Source organism: Ochotona princeps, chromosome 27 (assembly GCF_030435755.1).
Source record: "Ochotona princeps isolate mOchPri1 chromosome 27, mOchPri1.hap1, whole genome shotgun sequence".
Classification (NCBI taxonomy): Eukaryota; Metazoa; Chordata; class Mammalia; order Lagomorpha; family Ochotonidae; genus Ochotona; species Ochotona princeps.
In genome coordinates, this window is record NC_080858.1 from 17,732,536 (window position 1) to 17,745,917 (window position 13,382).

Consider the following 13,382-nt stretch of genomic DNA (forward strand, 5'->3'; position numbering starts at 1 on the left):
GGGAGGAAGAGGAGGAGGAGGACGACGACGAGACTGCGGGGCCGCCTCCTCGGCCAGCGCCGGCTCCTCCTCCCAGCAGCGCCCGCGGACCCGGCCTCCGAGCGGCCCAAAGTCTGGCCGGGAACGTGACCCGACCCCTCCCGGAGCTGCCGAAACGAGGCGCGGAGCCCCGCTGCCTGCTCGGGCGGCCGCGGCACCCGAGGGCGGGCGAGCGCACAGCCCCGCCCGGCGCCCACCGCCCTGCCCTCGCCTGTCTCCTCCTTTCCCCGGGGCTCCGCTGAGTTCATTCACTGGGATTGGTTTCAAGTGACGCCATCTCTTTATTTTTAAACCAATGACCTCATCCGCGCTTGAAGTTTCCTGACCAGCGACTCTTTCTCTTTCCCCCAACCCCCCACCCCAACCCCCCCGCTTTAGCCCCCTCTTTCGGTGTATCCCCGTTTTTTTGTGCGTGTGGGGGCCTTTGGCCAATTTTTCAAACGATTATTATAACTCTCCTTCGCCCCCCACCCCGCCCGCCGCTCTCTCACGCGGCCCCCCAGCTTTCCCTCCCCAAGTAGTTTTTCACCCCCTTTCGACATTTTTTTTTCCTGAAGCCTGACTGGGGAGGGGGGAGTGGAAGAGAAAGAGTGAAGAAAAGTTGCAAACGTCTCCTCTCTTCTAAGCCTCCCGCCCCCACCCGCCCCTCTGAGGAGAAGCTTCTGTGGTGAGGCGCTGAGGAGCCGGACGGAGCGACGGACGGGACGGGACGCGAGCGGCCGCGCAGCCGCCCTCCCCGCTCGGCGGCGGCGCCTCGCGAGCCCGGGAGGCGAGGGGGCCCGAGAGGGAGACGCGCTGACAACTTTCGTTTCCCTCTGAGAGAGTCGGGAGGTTAGCTGCCCCAAAAGTAAGTGGTCTCGGTGGGGCGTGCGGGCGGGAGGGGTGCGGGGCTCGGGCCAGCCGGCGGGGCAGCAAGGACGCTCCGCGGCGCGCCCCGGCTCTGCCTGCCCGGGCGTCCCGGCCCCTCTTTTCGGGAGGCGGGGTGGGGGCGACCGCGGCCCGAAGCCGCACGAGCGTCCGAAGCGGGGGTGTAGGCCTTGCCGGGGGGCTGCCGGCGCGAGTGGAAAGAGGGGGCGTGCGTCCCCGGCGCGGCGGGCTCAGGTCGGGCCGAGCCCCGGCGGAGAGCAGCGACGGCGGCGGGACCCGCGGCACCTTCGCGGGCGAAGCTGCTCACTTCCAGGCGCGACTGTTACACAACACGCCTGCCAAGTGGGGCCCCGGCCTGACTGTTCCCATTATCCCAAACGAGCCGGTGGTGCAGAGAGCGAGGCCACCTGGGTGGTGACGGCACTACTTGCTTAAATGAAGCCGGAGCGGTTCCCCCACCACCTCCCACCCCTAAGTTTCCATCCTAGGGTTCGGGTCATGGTGTTGTGGGGACGGGGGAGGGGACGGCGCGCCCGTGACTTCTTGATCACTGTTGTAAAACGTGAGAAAGTAAAACAGCCTAGTGAGGTAGTGAGGTCAACGAAGATCTGTGTATCAGGTGTAGTTCCAGGCAGTAGAACTACGGGGGACGGGTAGAGAAAAGCTACGTTTTCAGGTGCTGGGCTGATTTCCCCAAGAAAAGCGGTAATAAGCCTTAGGGGGCTGGGGGCTGGGGGTGTCCCCAAATGCAAGCCGGTCATAAAATGAATGGACACTGCAGAACCCTAAAGAGCCCCATTGCGAGGCTCCTTGGTGGGTTCAAGTCCCGGCTGTCCCCAATTGTTTGGAGAAAGCACACCTTTGATTAGCCCGTGAGGAGTCAGGTAGAGGAAAAACCTGTTGCATAACCTCATTTGCTCTGGGGCTTGCTGCGCCTGCCCCTTGAACCAAAGGGAAGTGAGCTAAGATGCAAGGTTTTAAAAACCCGCAGTGAAGTTCTATCTTACCCAGGGCCTTGGCTGCCACTTGGCTTGCGAAGATTAGGGCCAAAATAACTGCTCCTGCAAGTTGCGCCCAGTCTTTCCAACCTGTTTAGAAATTGACCAGGTATGTTTCTGCTCCTATGTGTGTATGTTGCTTGAGAAATTTATCATCCATGAAAGACCTTGAGATTACTGTTTGGGAACTGAAACGGTCGGAAAAAACGCTGTTTTATGAGAGTGATGGAAGGTACAAGCAGGTGACAAGCGTTTCCTTAAAGGATTTACGCTATTTCCTCGCCATTAACAAAAGAGAGCTTTCCAGTGAGGGGGAGATTTTTTTTTTTTCCTGAAAGAAGTAAAGACCTTGTATCAGTTGAATTCATTACTTGTTGATTATTTGCTTTTCCTTGACCAATCGCATAGATGGATGGGCCCTGCGTGGTGAGCTGTAATTAATGAAGGCAGCCAGCTGCTTGGAGAAGATAAATTGAAAAGCTAAGACTTTATCAGCTTTAGGTGGGTGTTGTGGTCAAAATGTGACTAAGGCACTGTGGAAGTTTTATTGCTTTTTGAAGAAAGCTGTGTGAAGACAATTTGGAAAGTTGCTATTTAAAAATTACTGTTATTATTTTGGTTAACATTTGGCAACTTACATAGAAAACTTGGGTTAAATAATAACACAAGAGTTGGTGTTTAGGTAAAATGGTATGCACTTGGCAAAGTTCTGCAGAGATGGGGGTGGGGAGGGAATTGGAAATCAACGTGTTTAAAAAATGAGTATATTGGATTCTTGGTAAATAGGACATGGAAATGCAAGGGTACTTCAACAGATTTGTGGAAAAAATGGGATTAAATGACAAGTGTTTGGATAAGAAAAGTTCATGAAATCTGTGTGCAAATTTTCCAGAGTAGCATTTTCTGTGAGCTTGTTTTCAGTTTCCACCTCTGCTGTAGGTCAGAACCTCCCGGCAAGCTAACCAATCCGCCTGAATTTTACATAGGTGTTTCAGATAAAGCAGGAGTATGAGGGAAGCCAATAACAAGCAAGACATTATCCTGTGTGCTCCCTTTTCAGTTTAGGGAGAACTTGTCCTTTGCTTCTGCTTGGTGAACGTGTTTGAGTACCTGTAAAATCAAAATATGTAATATTGGGAGCTAGGGATCCTTCTGACCAGAAGCTTACTTAATGGCTGTAACGGAGAAGAGGCCAAAAATGAGAGCCTATGAAGTCGATTCTTTTTAAAAAAAAAAAACTTGGGAAGTGTGGCTTGGTTGGAGTAGAAGTAGGACGAGGGTTTCAGCGTTGTCTGGGAGTGCAGAGTTTCTGCTGGGATCATTAGAAACAGCAGGAATGGCTTGTGAATTTGTTTTGATGCTTGTATTGGGGAATCCCGCTAAATTTTTAGTGTAATGGATTCATATATTGATGTATACGTACAATGCATGAAAACATGCTGTTTTCAACTAATGATAAAATTCTACTAAATGTAATTTCCTAGAATTATCCTTGTAAAATCCTGGAACCCCAAGTTTTCCTGCAATATCTGACGGTTTGGTAGGCTTTGTCACATAGACAGTGTTTTTAAAATGCTTTGCATTCTGAAGCAAAAGTGACTCTCCAAGAATAAATTAGTATGGATCAGACTTCCAAGAAGAGGAGAGGATAAACCAGGGAAAACAAAAAAACAGATTTTCAACAGATTGATTTTATGAGATTTTCAACAGATCTCATAGGAAAAACTGTAATTGCTGTGTGGTGTTTTTTTTTTTTTTTCGTTAATTGCATCAGATTTTGAAACTGAGGGTGAATTTGCCATTATAAATCTTACTGATACTGACTTAAGCAGAAAACACACTGAGGATGGTTTTGCCCAAAGCTGCATATGATATATTGCAAAGCTTGATGTCAAACCCTTTGCATGTTCTTGTGTTATGGGTTAGCTTGTTTGTAGATAGTTCATGAGCCCAGATCATCCAGGATTGGCTGTGTGAAGGGAGGTTTAGGAAGGTTGGCTGAATTTAAAGAGACACGCTTCAGCTTCACAGACTGACTTGGAGAGGGGTGTTTAGGAAGTGCAATCAGGTAAATGAAGAGAAACCACAGTGTCTCAAAAGAGGAATAGAAGGCGGCTTACCCAGCACAGGTACAGCGGAGTAAGAAAAGCTTGCCCAGGTATGATCAGTAAAGAAAGAATTGGGATACATCCTGACATGAAAGAAAGAAAAACATAAGCAGAAAAATACTTTCTGGGATTTGAGACTTCATTAGACTTATAGCCAAAGATGACAAGAATCCTTTTATAACATAAAACATTTAATCTTGGAAGTAGGGGGGAAATGTGTCTAAACTATGAGGTTAAGTTATGTGAGCATGTGAAAGTTGACATTTTCAGAGATAAATGTAAGAGAAGGAGACCCACTGAAGTTTTACGGCCTATCTTGAGTTATTTGGAAGAAACAGATCAATTATAAAAAGATGAAATTAGTAACTGAATCAAATGGATTTCTGAACTAACTAATCAGGTAAAAGATTTATTAGTGATAATCTATTTGCATGTGCCCAGAAACTAGGGACACAGTTTTATTTCCTTAAAGAGAGCAGGATTGCAAGAATTTTAAGGGAGGTGTGTCCTTTTGTCAAGACAAATAATTATGAGACAGCTGGTAAGTGCCAAACTGGTGGTATAAAGGAGAAAGATACTAGAAGGTGGAGAGAGGTAATCTTTGTAGAAATAATAGAATTTGACCCTGGCCTTCAAGGCTAGGAGGAAGGGAACTGGGGGAGGCCAAAACAGGAAGCTGTTCATTTAATGGTGAATGGAGATGATTGATGTTGGACCTGTTCTGAGTGCTAGACACAGGTGTGCAGGGAGCAATGAGAGAAAGAGAAGATTTTTGTTCTTGTATTCTAGTAGGAAAAGACAGAAGGACAAAGCTAGTAAACAGTATGTGGAAAATCTGACCTGGGATAGTGGTAAGTAGTGAAGATAGCGGTCAGAATGAAAGGAAGGACTCCTTACAGTTCCACTGATTTTGTAAATAGCCTGTTCTGCCTATGAGACTTGGATGTATGACACAAATAAGTTTTAAATATTCACGTACTGTCCAATCTAATTTGAGTATTATCTGCATTAATTAGTTATATCTTTGACCAAAAAAAATTTTTTTTAAAGAAGCCTGACTTTTTGAAGGCTACAGCACTCAGGCTTTGTTTCATAAAGAAGCTTCATAAACAGGTTTTCAGAACAAAAAAAATTGTACAAGTGGTTGGGGTGAGGGCAAACATTTGGTCCGGTACTTAAGCTACTAGTTTAGGTTTTCTCATTCCACGTTGGAGTGCTGGGTTCCAGGATTTTAGCTTCCTGCTAAGGTGTCTGCTTGCAGGCAGCAGGGGATGGCTCCACCCGCGAGGAAACCTTGATTTCAGCTGTCGACTTTGCCCTGGCACAGTCTTAGGAGTGAAACAGTGCATGGGAAATTCATGTTCTCTCCTCCTACTTTTTATATATAAAACAGATTTCTCGGCACAATAACCTAGTGGCTGAAGTCCTTGCCTTGCACGCGCCAGGGTCCCATATGGGCACCAGTTTGTATCCTGGTTGCTCCATTTCCCATCCAGCTCCCTGCTTGTGGCCTGGGAAAATGGTCGAGGATGGCCCAAAGCCTTAGGACCCTGCAACTGTGTGGACGACCCGGAAGCAGCTCCAGGCTCCTGGCTTTGTATTGGCTCAGCTCCCACCTTTGGGGCAACTTTGGGAGTGAACCAGCTGACAGAGGATCTTTTTCTTTCTCTCTCTCACTCTGTAAATTTGACTTCCCAATAAAGTCAATAATCTAATAAGTGAAATAGATACATTTTTTAATAACTCCACAATGCTTTGCTAAGAATCTCATTTTTTTATATAGTAAGGTTAAATAACCTTGTTTACTACTTAGTTAAGGTTTTGTTGTGTTGGTTAGGTTCTCCATTAGGAACAATAATCATAGTAGTGCTACAGAGACATTGTTTGGTGTGAAGGCCCAGAAAGTGTAAGATGCGCAAATAGTATGTTAGTTATTGCACTTGGTTATCAGGTAGGTTATAAAGGGCTGAGCAACCTAGGTCTTGTGCCTGAAATGCAGAAATCGAATGATAAATTTGTGTTCTGTGTTTAATCCTCAGAGACTTGTGAAGGAATTAGTGAGGTCCCTGAAAATACTGGGTTTTTTTTGTTTGGTTTTCTACAAATAGAAATCTATGGCAAAAAATGTTCTGAAGCAGAGAAATCTGGTTTCTTTTTTGTTTTTAGATTCATTTATTTTACTTGGAATGTGGTGTTAGCGAGAAGAGGACAGACTGAGAAGTCTTCCCTCCACTGGTTCGCTCCCAAATGGCAGCAGCAGCAGGAGCCAGGCAGGCCAGGAGCCAGGAGCCAGGAGCTGCTTCTGGTTCAGGGAGGAAGGATTTGGGCCATCCTCCACTGCTTCTCCAAGCGTTTCAGCTGGGAGCTGGATCAGAAGTGGAGCAGCCGGGACAGGAGCACCATAGGTGGCTGGCAGCTGAGCCTCGCCTGCTGCAGTGCTGGGCCTCAGTCTGCATTCTTGTTCTGGCTGACAGATTGGTTTTATTGTTATTAGAAGGAAAAATGTTCTGACAATTTCATGTTTTGGCATATATTTGTAACTTAAAGGTGGATTCCTTTATTTTTATTGGAAAGTAAGATTTACAGAGAGGAGAGTCAAAAAGAAAGGTCTTCAAGCCGCTGGTTCACTCCCCAAGTGGCCACAATGGCTGAAACTGAGCTGATCCCCGAATCCAGGAGCCAGGAGCTTTATCTGGGTCTCCCACGTGGGTGCAGGGTCCCAAGACTTTGGGCTGTCTTCCACTGCTTTGCCAGTGGAGCAGCCAGTATGTGAACTGGTGCCCATATGGGATCCTGGCACATGCAAGGCGAGGACTTTAACTGCTAGGCTGATGCACCAGGCCCATGTATTGTAGCTTTGAGCGTGATCTTTCCTCCTCTTCTCCAACTCTTTTTACAGCTTTAAACTTAAAAATAACATTTGGAAATGAAATTGAGATAAAAAATTTCGAACAAGTTTTATATTATATTGTATATGCAGTGGAAACAAATTCTATGAAAATTGTCTGCTTTTTTAAATAATTATTTTTATTGCAAAGGCAGATATACAGAGGAGGAGAAACAGAGGAAGATCTTCCGTCTGACGATTCTCTCCCCAAGAAGCCTCAATGGCTGGAGATTAGCAAATCCGAAGCCAGGAGCCAGGAGCCTCTTCCAGGTCTCCCACATGGGTTCAGGGTCCGAAGGCTTTGTGCCATCCTTGATTGCTTTCCCAGACCACAAGCAGAGAGCTGGATGGGAAGCGGGGCTTCCAGGATTAGAACTGGTGCCCATGTGGGATCCCAGTGCGTTTAAGGTGAGGACTTTAGCTGCTAGGCTATCGTGCGGGGTCCTAACTTCTTTGTTGTTGTTGTTAAATATACAGTACTCATGTGTTCTGACACACTTCACATTGCCTTTAGGAAGCAAAACAGTTTTAAGATGATGTAGGGTACCTTGTATTGCTTTTATTTCTTTCTAAATATTTCAGCAAACACTGTAGGGGGCTAGCGCAATAGTTTAACTGGCTAATCTGCTACCTGCAGCACCCAGATTCCATATGGGCTGGTTTGTGTCCTGACTGTTCCAATTCCCACCCTCCTTGCTTGTGGCCTGGCAAAGCAGTGGAGGATGGGCCAAAGCCTTGGGACCCTATTTCTGGGAGGGAGACTTGGAAGAAGTTTCTGGCTCCTGGCTTCAGATTGGTTCAGTTCTGGCCATTGCAACCGATTGGGCAGTAAACCAGTGGATGGAAGATCTTTCTGTCTCTCATTCTCTCTAAATCTGCCTTTCAAATAAAAATAAATCTTTAAAAAAAGAAAAGCAAGAACATTGTAGTGATATAAATGCTGGAGGTCTGTGGTGCATAGGATCAAAGCCAATTTGATTTGTATATAAACATAAGGGAAGGACAGTAAAATTCAGATTTGTTTGAATGTGTTGGAAGAGTGGTAGTATTGGGACAAATAACAGGTTATAGAAAAAAGATGTAAGTGGTAATGGTATGACACGATGTAATTAGCATATAAATATTTCCATTCTTTAAAAATGATGGGGAAAGATGCATAAATATGTTACTGTTTGCATTGTCTATCAGTTAAGATCTACAACTCCTTAAATTGTGCCCATAGACTCTGCATTTAATAAATAGTTGCTGAATAAATTGAATTATTCTCATAGCTACTCTTCCTCCCCCCCATTAGAAAAAAAGTTATCTGTTTGAAAGACAGAAAGAAAAAGACTGAGATCTCCCATCCATTGCCTCGCTTCCCAAGTGCCCTCAGCAGCAGAGACTGGGCCGGGGGGAAGCCAGCAGCTTAGAACTCCATCCTGGTCTTCCATGTGTACTTGAGCCATCACCTGCTGCCTCCCAGGCAGGATGCTGGCTAGGAAATTAAGCCTGGCCTTAAACCCAATCACTCCTGTCTACTTCTTGACTCCTAAGCTACATGTTGTCCCCATTATGTATTTTTTTTTAAAGATGTGTTTTATTTTTATTACAAAGTCAGATATACTGAGAGGAGGAAAGATAGAGAGGAAATGGAGCTGCCGGGATTAGAACCAGCGGCCATATGGGATCAAGGCGAGGACCTTAGCCACTAGGCCACGCTGCCGAGCCCCCCATTACGTATTTTTAAAATCAACTTCCCTGAATATGTTTTTCATTGGCCTACATTCAGAACTCTACTAATCACACCTGCTGGCATGGATGTAGGGAGAAGTGTACCCTCCTTCACTGCTGGTGGCAGTGTAGGCTAGTACAACCACTATGGAAATCAGTATGGAAAGTGCCTAGAGAATTGCAAATAAACCTGCCGCATGACCCAGCTATCCTGCTGCTAGAAATATACCCAAAGAAATGAAAGGGCCTAGCGGCTAAAGTCCTTGCATGGAGTGCACTGGGATGCCATATGGGCGCTGGTTCTAATCCCGGCAGCTCCACTTTCCATTCAGCTCCTTGCTTGTGGCCTGGGAAAGCAGTCAAGAATGGCCCAAAGCCTTGGGACCCTGCATCCGTGTGGGAGACCTGGAGGAGGTTCCTGGCTCCTGGCTTTGGATCGGCTTAGCACCGGCCGTTGCGGGCACTTGGGGAATGAGTTAATGAATGGAAGATCTTCCTCCCTGTCTCTCCTCCTCTTGGTATATCTGACTTTGCAGTAAAAATAAATCTTTCAAAAAAAAAAGTGAAGGCTGCATATGAGAAGGGGATCTGTAATCCTATATTTACAGCAGCACAATCTACAATAGCAAAGACATACAAACAATCCAGATGCCTGTGCAAAGAGGAGTGGTTAAAAAAATGTGGTGTATCTACTCTGTGGAATATTACTCAATCATTAAAAAATAATGAAATTTTACTATTTGCAACTAGATGGTCCCAACTAGAGATCATTATGCTAAGTGAAATAAGTCAGTCACAAAAGGACAAATATCGTATGTTCTCTCTAATATTAGGAAACCATCATGCAAAAAAAAAAAATCAACTTTACTTAGAATTTATATTTGTTTTAATTTGAAAGGCAGAGATAGAGAGACAGACATCTTTAATTTGCTTTAATTTCCCCAAATGCCAGTGATAGTAAGAGGCTGGGTCAGGCAGAAGCTAGGCCCTTGGAACTCAGGATCGGTTTTCCATGTGGGTGGAAAAGACCCAATTTATTTTAGCCATCGTCTGATGCCTCCTAGGGTGTGTGTGAGCAGGATTCTGGCATCAGAGTGGAGTTGCACTTTCGTGGAAGTATCCTAATAATGAGTTAGAATGTGTGGTACCAGTTACAGCTATGGGCAAAGAAATTTAATCTACTAACGGTATGTGGGTGGGCATCTGAGCTACTTGGTTGATCAAAAATCTCCACTTTGCATTTTCTCTAAGTTCTGCCTTTGTAATAAAAAATTGAAAACAGGGAGAATTTTGTAGAAACGTTGGTGTTTTCTAGAAAGATTGAGACCTTATAACAATTCACCTTTCATTCACAAATTGCTTTTGGATATTTTGTCTCATCTTCACAAGGCATAAATTATCCATTTCACAGATAAGGAAACTAAGGCCCTAGACTGAGCAGTTTATTCAAGTTCCACAGCAAGTAGTAAATAGTGCTAGAGGTGGTGCCAAGAGGTTTTGTTTGTATTCAGGTACTGATTCTCTCGGGTCTGTAAGTCTCCCTTTTTGTGGAGGTATGAAACAATAGTTTTCTTTTTTTTTTTTTTAAAGATTTATTATTAGAAAGCCGGATATACAGAGAGGAGGAGAGACAGAGAGGAAGATCTTCTGTCCGATGTTTCACTCCCCAAGTGAGCCGCAGTGGGCCGATGTGCGCCAATCCGATGCCGGGAACCAGGAACCTCTTCCAGGTCTCCCACACGGGTGCAGGGTCCCAAAGCTTTGGGCCGTCCTCAGCTGCTTTCCCAGGCCACAAGCAGGGAGCTGGATGGGAAGCAGGGCTGCTGGGATTAGAACCGGCGTCCATATGGGATCCCGGGGCGTTCAAGGTGAGGACTTTAGCCACTAGGCCATGCCACCGGGCCCGAAACAATAGTTTTCAAACATTTTGGTCTGAAGGTCTCAAGACACTTTTGTACTAAGAAAAATTATTCAGGGACTCTTCCTCCCTCCCCCCTGAATTTTTTTTATCTGGAATCTATCTTTAAAGATTTTTTTTTTATTGGAAAGTCAGATTTTACAGAGAGAAGGAGAGACAGAAAGACCTTCCATTTGCTGGTGGCCGCAGTGGCCAGAGGTGAGCCAACTTGAAGCCAGGAACTTCTGCCGGGTCTCCCAGGTGGTGCAGGGTCGCAAGGCTTTGGGCCGTCCTCGACTGCTTTCCCAGGGAATAAGCAGGGAGCTGGATGGGAAGTGGAGACAGCCAGGACAGGAACCAGCACCCATATGGGATCCCAGCACATGCAAGATGAGTATTTAGCCATTGAGCTGTTGTGTGGGGCCCACTAGTGAATATTTTGGAACTCTCAGTCTATTGGCCTGTCTTGTATTTTGAATATATCTGTGACCTATGTAACAGGATCATTTGAAAAGTAATGATTACTCAGTTATGCAGCTCTAAACTGATTACATCAACCACACTTTAAAATTTAAGCTTGACCTCAGCTGTACAGATGAAATAAAGCTTTTAACTTGTCTACAATGTAAGCACTTCTGCTTACATTATGGAAGTGAAGTTGGGTAGGAAAAGAACATGTCACAGGAAAAATGTTTTTAATTGTACTGTTTTCAGCTACAGACATGCTTGGGGTGGGTGGTGTCAGGGTTATTGAACCTGCTGCTCAGCAGCAGTAATGTGGTACCAGCTCTCTCCACTCTGACACTGCGCGCGTACTGTCCCCACACTTCTTGCCATCATGTCATAAAATGGTTGCCTCAGCTTTCAGCATCTCCCCCTTTCCAGGGCAGGAAGGGAAGAGAGCAGAAAGCAATTCCTCTTGCGCCTGTCCAACAGAAAACAAACTTTCCTGGAAGTTCTCATTCCTGTTTTATCTCGAGCCTCATTGGTTGTATGGGTCTGCAGCCCGCCCCCACTCCTAGGAGAGACTGGGAAATGAGTGTGTAGCCAGAGCGGCTGGGGTTGCAGTCATCCGTGGAAGTGTCATTCTGAGAGTGCGTTAGAGAGGAAGTGTGTGCAAGGTGGCTCATGCAAAAAGGAAGGCATGAAGAGCAGTAACTTGGCTAAAACGACTTTGAGTTTGGAGACTTTGAGTGTTCCCTGCAAGCAGGGCCAGATCCGTTTTCTTTTTTCTTTAACAGGAGAACTGTGCAGACCAGTATTCCTGTGAGTTGTGAAGCTGAGAATGTGGTCCTGAAGCTTCTCAACGGTAAAATACAGACATTGTATTTGATTATCTTTTTTTTTTTAAAGATTTATTCATTTTATTACAGCCAGATATACAGAGAGGAGGAGAGACAGAGAGGAAGATCTTCCGTCCGATGATTCACTCCCCAAGTGAGCTGCAACAGGCTGATGGGCGCCGATCTGAAGCCGGGAACCAGCAACCTCTTCCAGGTCTCCCACACGGGTGCAGGGTCCCAATGCATTGGGCCGTCCTCAACTGCTTTCCCAGGCCGCAAGCAGGGAGCTGGATGGGAAGTGGAGCTGCCGGGATTAGAACCAGCGCCCATATGGGATCCCGGGGCTTTCAAGGCGAGGACTTTAGCCGCTAGGCCACGCCGCCGGGCCCTGCATTTGATTATCTTTGATGTAGCTTTCAGTTCTAGAATTCATCTTTTTACCCTGTCTTTTGGCCATTTCATAGTTTGTCTTTTTTAAAGTGAGAAGGATCAGAGGATGGCCTTGAGTGGTGTGTTTTGGTCGTCTTGGACTGTTGAGTGGTGTCTCTAATGGGGATCTTGATGCTAAATAAGACTAAGACTCCATTGGGTTTTGGTTTTTTGGGAGTTACACATATTACTTTCCAAATTTCAAATTAAAATGGGAAAAATAATTGCATGTTTTGTCTTTTAAAAACATTGATCATTTTAAAAGAGCTAAAGAGAGAGGAAGATCAGGAAAGATCTTCATCTGCTCATCGCTGCCCAGGTGACTGTAGCACCCAGGGTTGAGGCAGATGGAGATTGGGAGCTGGGCATCCATCCAGGTCACCCTAGTTGGCGCCAGGGGACCAAGGACTTGGATCCTGTTCTGCTGCTTTCCCAGCCCATTAGCAGCAAGCTGGATTGGAAGTGGAGCAACAGGGATGCCAACCTGTGTACAAAAGGTGTGCCAGCATTGCAGGCTGCAGCTTTGCCTGCCATGTAGTGTTGGTCCTGCATTTTTTTGTTTTAATATGATTTTTGTTTTTATTTAATAGAATATAATTTTATTTTAATAGACACACATGTATTTAGTCTAATGAAAATACCCTCAGTACAGTGCTGTGAAGAAATGCCCTGCTGTCCCAGCAGAGGACTATTTTAAGGATAATTGTATAAATCCCACTTTGCTTTTAGGCATTTCTTTTTATTTGTTAGTAGCATTAATGCTGCCTCAGATGAAATTAAAGAACAACTAAAGGGATGTGATATCTTGCATTGAGGCAGAACTTTTCATATTTTGCATACCTTTTACTTCTGTTTCAAAGAGGGTTATTATGATCTACTTCCTCATATGGAATCCTGTCAAGGTTGTATGAATTTGAATGTGTGTTGACTTGCAAATCCTATTGCCATCTCTAACAAATGATGTAACCATTATACTGCTTATAAGTGAGTCTATAAAATAAGCCTAAAAGATGTTACTCTTGGGGCCCGGCATGATAGCGTAGTGGTTAAAGTCCTCGCCTTGCATGCGCCAGGATCCCATATGGTCACCGGTTCTGATCCCGGTAGCCGTGCTTCCCATCCAGCTCCCTGCTTGTGGCCTGGGAAAGCAGTTGAGGACAA

General features: G+C 45.5%; 1 protein-coding gene across 1 annotated transcript in view; it reads left to right on the top strand.

The window, feature by feature from the left end:
* Positions 1–515: 515 nt before the first annotated feature.
* DUSP16 (dual specificity phosphatase 16) overlaps positions 516–13,382 on the top strand; it is a 75,064-nt gene continuing 62,197 nt past the window's right edge. Inside the window, exon 1 of the mRNA XM_058655892.1 lies at positions 516–886. The gene's annotated coding sequence lies outside the window, so the exon portion shown is untranslated. The remainder of the gene's footprint in view (positions 887–13,382) is intronic.